We start from the raw sequence: 7,871 nt of genomic DNA on the forward strand, positions 1-7,871 counted from the left end.
TGCATTATAGGTAGACGGAACAAAGCAACATTTATCAAGCAGTGAGCTTAAATTTATCTTCAAAGATGGAAGGGGATTTAGAAATTATTTTATTTAGCAATAGTTATTTGATGACTGCCTGTGAGACAAATGTAGTCCCCAGGCTTCACCATACCAGCAGATATTTTGTTATTTGGGCAATACTACACTTAAAAAATGGAATTAGGTGTGAACATTCATAAATGAAAAGATTTTCCATAAAACCCCTGATGTCTAGCCTCTCTTGAAAAAAAAAAATGGGGAATTTGACAATGCTGGGCCTGTGGTCCCTCATGCCATTAATCAGCTGGTGTTGAATAGCTAGTTGCTGTCCCTTTGGAAGAGCACACGTTTTTTACTTAGCCATGGCCCACACTCCATTAGACCACCTGCTGAATCCTTGTAGGTACTTGAGTTGAGAATCCATAATTAAGCCCATTTCCCTCCGTTTGTAGAAGAGGAGAATGAAGTCCATAATGGAGGCGTGACTTGTCTCAAAGTCACATATCTGGTCAGTGGAAGGATCCATTTTAGAGTCCACATCTCCTGAGTCTTCTTTCAGTAAGATTCCTACCCTGTATTTTTTCTTTTTAAGATTTTGTTTGTTTTTAGAGAAAGAGAGCATGTGTGTGAGAGAGAGTGGAGGAGGGGCAGAGAGAGAGGGGAGAGAGAATCTCAAGCCAAGTTACAAGCTCATTGCAGAGCCCTCTGCGGAGCTCAGTCTCACGACCTTGAGATCATGATCTGAGCTGAAATCAAGAGTTGGACACTTAACAGACTGAGCCACCCAAGGTGTCCCAAGACACTTACCATATTATCTCATTAACTTTTCTCTGGCTTGGTTGTCTCTTGAGGACTGGGCTATGGCAACTTTTACCCCCTTCTCAGCTTCTAGTATTACCAGATAGCACCTACATGGTTTGTCTGGATCTGCCCCAACCAGGTTCCCAGTCCAGAGGGTCACCAAAGCCATTCCTTCTGGGACAAGAAGGCCACCCTACTGGTCACCAAGTCAAGATTTCTCTTGTCAGAATTTTGGCATAATGCAAGGGACATAAATTCGCCCATAAGGTTTCTTTTATGAAGATTTTTGCGGCCTAAGTGGAATGATGTTAAACAATGACTCTCATGCATTGCCTCCCAAAATAGAAAATTAAGTTCATCTCGTGGAAATGAATACCAGCTTATGCTTTCCAACTCCCTCCACCCTGATCTATAGTAGGTCTTTCAAGGGAATTTGAATATTTTGTTTGGGTTTCTATTATTTAAGGCTGTATAGCCTAAAGAAGAAAAGTATAAGATAGTATCGTCTTTCTTATTTTCCTTCTAGATGTGAAAATTAACTGTCATTCAGAAGTATTCCTTTTGAGGCCATAATTACAAATCCATATTTACAAATGGATTCTAACCCACTCCCTCAGAAGGGATTTTCTGACAACCTGTGATAACAGCTGCATTAATTGCTTTCTTTCTCCACACCTCCAGTCTTTGCTTCTCTACTACCAAATATGAATAGGCCTGGCTTAAAAATAGAGCAGCTGATGATGTTTGGCTAGTGGATTTAAAGTAGAGGGTGTTCATCCTTAGTGTTAAAGATATAATGGCCCTGTGGAAATTTGGAAATACTACTCCTTCAGTGAAGTGTATAGCTCCTGAGATAAAAATTGCATTTTTTAAGTTTTTATTTTATTTTATTTTGAGAGAGTGTGAGTGGGGGGGGGGGGGCAGAGAGAGAGGGAAAGAGAGAGAATCCCAAGCTAGCTCCATGCTGTCAGCACAATACCCAATGCAGGGCTGGAACTCATGAGCCCTGGAACAGGGCTGGAACAATGAGATCATGACCTAGCCGAAATCAAGAGTCAGATACTTAACCATCTGAGCCATCCAGGTGCTCCAAAAATTACATTTTAAAGTGTTTCACACCAGCCACTTCTTTCTGAGCTTACTGCTTTCATGTAATTAAGGCATTGCAAAATCCAGCCTATATTAGCCAGTGCACACTAATGGTATGATTATTTCCCACCTTCTTCCAGTAAGGCTTCTGGCTTACTAGGTTGGATTCTATCACGTTATTTTTTTAATTTTTATTTTTTAATTTTTTTAGTGTTCTTATTTATTTTTGAGAGAGAGAGAGTGAGCGAGCCAGCAGGGGAGGGGAGGGACAGAGAGAGAGGGAGACACAGAATCCAAAGCAGACTCCAGGCTCCAAGCTGTCAACACAGAGCCTGATGCATGGCTCGAACCCATGAACCATGAGATCATGACCTGAGCCGAAGTTGGACTCTCAACCAACTGAGCCACCCAGGTGCCCAAGATTCTATCAAGTTATTACTAACAGCTCTACAACCTGTTTTCCCACCTCACAACTTATATCACTATATTCCCAGCCTGTGATATGAGCTTCTTTGGTGCCTGATGCACTGGCATATATTAAAAGTTTTATGATGGTAGTACCCATCGCCAGTACCACTTTCTCAAGTGGACAGATAGGGCTAAGTTGTGGTACATTTGTAAATGAGCTCTCAAATCTCAGTGACTTGGTCAGTAAAGGTTTTTTCTCACATCACTGTCCAGAGCATTTGAGATTGCTGTCCTTTGTCTTGTGATGCATCCATATTCAGCACATGGTCTCCATGGTGCCTTCATGGACGGCCACGTTGCACTTTATCAAACAGGCAAGAAAGTGGTATGTTTCATCCCTCTCCATGTCCTTGGCTCAAACTGAGTCACTTGGGAACACTGGGAACTATAGGGAACTATAGAGAGCACTAGGAATTTTATTCTTCCTTTTTTTTTGGAGTAAAAAGATCTACCCAATCTTGCCATAATATGAATCTGAATATATCATTGTTTTAAACTGTGAATAGCCTTTTTAAAAAACAACAAACAAACAAACAAACAAACAAGGGCCTACTGGCATTCTGACATAGACTATGGAACTCTGTAATTCAACTTTATGATTTGACCAAGAGCATTAGATCACCAGAGAAAACTTGTGTTCAGAGGAATCAGAATCTCAGACATCATCTGTTTATGCAAGGCACCTTCTAAAAAGAAAAAAATATTTAAGTGGATATAAAAACTTTAAAGTGTCTGTTCCAGCAAGAAAGAATCAGTATGTATGAATGTGTCTATCAGTGTGATTACTAACAAGTCATAATCTTTCTTTATTCTAAACACACACCCACTTTTTGAATAGATTTCTACAAAAATGAATGATTAGTCAAAATAAATGATTTGGCTACAGCATTAGATAGATATATTAAAGTGATGGCCTACCAAAATTTAGCTGCAATATGGTACTAATATTCAGAAGTTTGTTGTTACTGGGTATACTACTGAAGTTTTATTAAACATAAAAAAATTTACAGTGGGAAGGTTAATTGTATCATTGGTATGGAAAGATAATTGTATCAATATAATAATTGTAAAATGATGGTCAATGAAACATAAAAAAATCATCTTGTAAAAGCTTATATGCTAAACTAGCCATGCAGGTGGGGAGTGCAGAATTCCATCAACTTTGTCTTCTGTTGGCTCTTTGGTTAAGAGCTTAGGGATAGTAGAAAAGTTAATTATTCTAACTGACTGAGGTGCCTGGAGTGATAACTAGCCTTCTCTAATGCCTATCCTCTATTTCTGTTTCCCATTCTCTCTCACTTTCATTGTGGATTTTTGCTTTCTTCTTTTTTTTTAATGTTTATTTTTGAGAACGAGAGTGACAGAGCACAAGCTGGGGAGGGGCAGAGAGAGGGACACACAGAATCTGAAGCAGTCTCCAGGCTCTGAGCAGTCAGCACAGAGCCAGATGTGGGGCTCGAACCACATCATGATCTGAGCTGAAGTCAAGATCATGACATCTTGATCTGAGCTGAAGTCAAGAGTTGGACGCTTAACTGATTTAGCCATCCAGGCACCCCATGTGGATTTTTACTTTTCAAATTGAAGACCAGTAATTTTCATTTTAAATACATTTTCTTTGCTTCCTAACACCCCTCCAATAATAACACATTTTATAAGTGAACATTTCCCTGGAAGGATATTTCTTCAATTCCTACTGTATTTCTTTCTCCTCCCTCCTTTATTCCTCTTTTCTTTTCATGCAGGGCCACCTTGCTGCCCTACTCCAGGGGAAGGTTTTAATATTGAATTCTATGTGAATGACATCTTTTATCATCATGCAGCTAAGCCATCTGCTCCCATCCAAACCTTAGTCTTATTAAAACAATACTCTGCAAAACTATATGAAATCTTATTACCATAAAAGTGTAAATAAATCAGAAATGTCTAATATAGATATATTGGAGAGATATTAATATAGACACTAATATAGAGATATTAATATAATTTTATGAAGTACACACATGATTAATTTTTACTTGTAACATGACCGTAATCTACCTGATGTCATTTTTCTCAGCAAGAGAATAAAATTGTAACCATTGACGGTATTATGGTTCTTGGCTTGTGGGTCATTACCATTATATCTTTACAGAGTGCCTCATATCTCATAGGCAAATCTACTAAAAGTTCATCAATATAGGTAGGGTCCTTTCCCCTTCGGAAACCCCTTTCCCCACATGGCTCACCATGTCTAGAATCCTGTAAGTGATCACATCACTAAGAATAACAGTAATTATTTTAAGAGCTATGAGTAGTGCCATTAGATAAATCTTTATTGAGATGACTGTGAAAATGGCTCCCATGTTCTCCTCCTTCTACACTTGCTTTATATTAGTGGCAGTTTCAGATGACTGATGTTGCTGCCTTTCCAAACAATTGTGATATTTTTGTTTATAAGCTTGTTAAGATGGCATGCTGCCTGCTCTTTTCAACTAAGATCATAGTATCTGAACTACCAGAGGAAGCATTTCAGAAAGTGGTTGTAGATGTATCCCAGCCTGCAAGTTCTTTGTGGAATTCATTGTCTTGGAAATTTTATTGGAGGGCGAGTTCTTGCTGTCTCTACCACATTGTCATAGTCGACTTCTTTTTTTTTTTTTACTGTTTTCTGGTGATTAAGCTAGAAGAACTCAGAGAATATTTGCTGACTTTAAATATATTCTGTGTTTTCCCTGTATCACAGATGATAATGAAACAAAAAAGTCTGAAAAGAAAGGATTGTAAACATCTAATATCTTTCTTTTAAGTTTACTTTAGGTTCACCTTGATTTGTTTTTTAGGTCTGGAGCAATCTGATTTGTGAATCCATAGCATAGCTCAATTTTGCTTCCTTAGATATTTGTGTTGGTGGGTATTTAAAACATTAGTGCAATAAGCAAATCTTACTTGAGTACCTACCATCTGAGTCCCTCTCTCTTAACAAGATTCACTATTTCCTTGAACTCTTCCTACTGATGGGTCTGTGTTGTTTTTTTCTGGCATGGCAAAGTAGTGTAAAGGTTGACAGCCACCAATCCAAAGGGTGGCTCTTCGTGGACACTGAGAGATCAAACAGCGTAGGACTTGAATACAATAATTTTGGGCTAATTTTTTTTTAATAATTACTTGAAATGATTTGGGCAGTGCCTTTAAGAGTTGGGAGTTGAATACAATCAGACAGCCATATTGCCTGTTCCTTCTTCTCCATGTCCCCTTTCCACCCTCCTTGCCCCAGTTTGGAGAGAGAAGAAAGTATGAGCATGAGAAGGAGGAGGCATCAGAGAATGTAGAACTAGAAAACAAGGTGGGTAGGTGGCAGAGGGAGGATGATGAAGAATAGAAGAGAGTAGGAGAAGGAGTTAGGGAAGGTAACAGATACAGGTAATTTAACTGCTATACTAATACTAATTCTCTTCTAGGAAGACGAAGTGAGTTAACATTTAATGAACATCAATTTTTCTGTGCTACTGACATTTTAAACTAAAAAAAACCGGTAATTATTTTTTGAAGTAGGTTTTAGTATTCCCATTTAATGTGGGAGAACTGAGGCTCAGAAAGAGTGTGGGATCTGTCTGAGGCCAGATGTACACACAATCAATATTTTCAAGGAGGTCTGTTTTACTCCAAAATCTGTGTACTTTCCCCTACCTTTATGCCAAGTGCTCGGAGAATTAAGAGATGAAAAGAAGGCTATAAGTAAATGGTTTGTTTATAAGTTATTTTCATAGCAGTAAAATTAAATAATGGATAAGATATAATCAACAACATAAGAATAATGCCTTTTAATAAATAATATTTATTTCTGGTCCTCTACCATGGAGAATCTGTAATGTTCCCAAGGGAGTGCTTGAAAACATCTGCTTTCTTTTTAAGGCTGCATCTCCCTGACAGATGCTGTGCTGGGTTCTTGGTGTGGGGAGATACTGATCCATGCAGTCCAGGTCTGTGGGGCATGACCCAGGGGTCTAAACTCCTCATCCCACTTTCCTCTCCTCCCCCAGCTAGTTACTTATGGACACACACTGCCTTATCTCTTTACTGTAGTGTATAAATACCATCATTTTCCCTAAGTACCATGACTTGGGAAAAGTTGGGAAACACTGCCTTAAATATTCATAAAATAAATGTGAAATTCTAAAGACTGTTGGTGTGCCCTGAATCTGACAGAGACACCAGGATGGCCTGAGAGGATGAAGGCAGGCTGCCAGGTGCCCGGGTTATCTGCAAATTAAGGTGAATCCCATACTCATGCAATCATGACTGGTAAAGTGTAGCCTTGAGAAATAATAGAAACCTTCACACATCCCTCAATAAAATATTTATTTGGAACTTCTTTCATAACACTTGGTGAGAAAGAAACATGAAGATAAGGGTGTGTGGCTGGATGGAGCCTCACGACAACTATTTTCTACTGCATTTTATCTGAGTTCCCTCTTAAAGGTAACTCTTTTAAATGTAGAGTTTTTTATTCTCTAGAACTCATGCCACCTTAAGTAAAGGTTTAATCTAATGTCATCATATAATAATCCTCTGATAAGCCACAAAAGTTACCACTTGCATGATATTTTCCCAAAGCTGTTCTATGATCACTTGCTCCACATGGCCAGATAAGATCGTTCAGTTTGGTAGTAAGAAGCCATAGGCCCATCAGTGCATATTGTCTTCAGAAATTGTAATTCTGTGTGTAAGTACGTCCATAGGGCTGCACAATGCCTACCCTCTCATCTATGACCATTGGTTGTTACAGTCTTACATAACGAGGTCTGCAAAAGTGTCTCATTCCAGGGAAACAATACAACCTTCATTTCATGTAGATCCTCCTTCAAGAAGTGATTTGTCCCTTCTCCTTTCACGACCCACTGGTTGTCTTTTAAGGAATTATTAGCCAGGGTTGTTGTGATCTTCTGGCACAACACATTTAGTGAAATTAGTTCTTAGAAAAAAAACCTGAAAAAGGAATAAGTTCAGAGATGCCCCATGTTTATATGTTCTCATATGAAGACCAGCACTGATTAGATCTAATTGCCAACACTTTTCATAGCATACGTTCTTGTATTTTTGTGCTCAAGGGAAATTGTTACATGCCTAAGAAATTGCTATGTATTTCAGGTTCTAGATTATGAACATATTGTAGTACCATAGGACTACAAACAAAGCAAAGCAAAAAATCATAACCGATATTGACAGATTGTTATTATAGGCACATTTCTTGGGAGATCAGCTTGCAAGTATCTATAGTTTCAGATTCCCCAGTCACAAAAACCAAAGAGGTTGGCTTACTGAGACAAGAGATATGTTTCAGCTTTCTCTTTTAGGTATCTTTAGGACTGAATAGTTACCTTAATTTCTAAAGCGACAAGTTTAATGGTGTGCTGGCCTGAAATATAACACAGTTCCCTGCTCCATAATTTGCTTTGGCTAAATGCAGGAGGTTGAGGTCCCTCCTTAAAAATGCACACATTTTACTATTA

The sequence above is a fragment of the Panthera uncia genome, unplaced genomic scaffold (assembly GCF_023721935.1).
Source record: "Panthera uncia isolate 11264 unplaced genomic scaffold, Puncia_PCG_1.0 HiC_scaffold_1513, whole genome shotgun sequence".
Classification (NCBI taxonomy): Eukaryota; Metazoa; Chordata; class Mammalia; order Carnivora; family Felidae; genus Panthera; species Panthera uncia.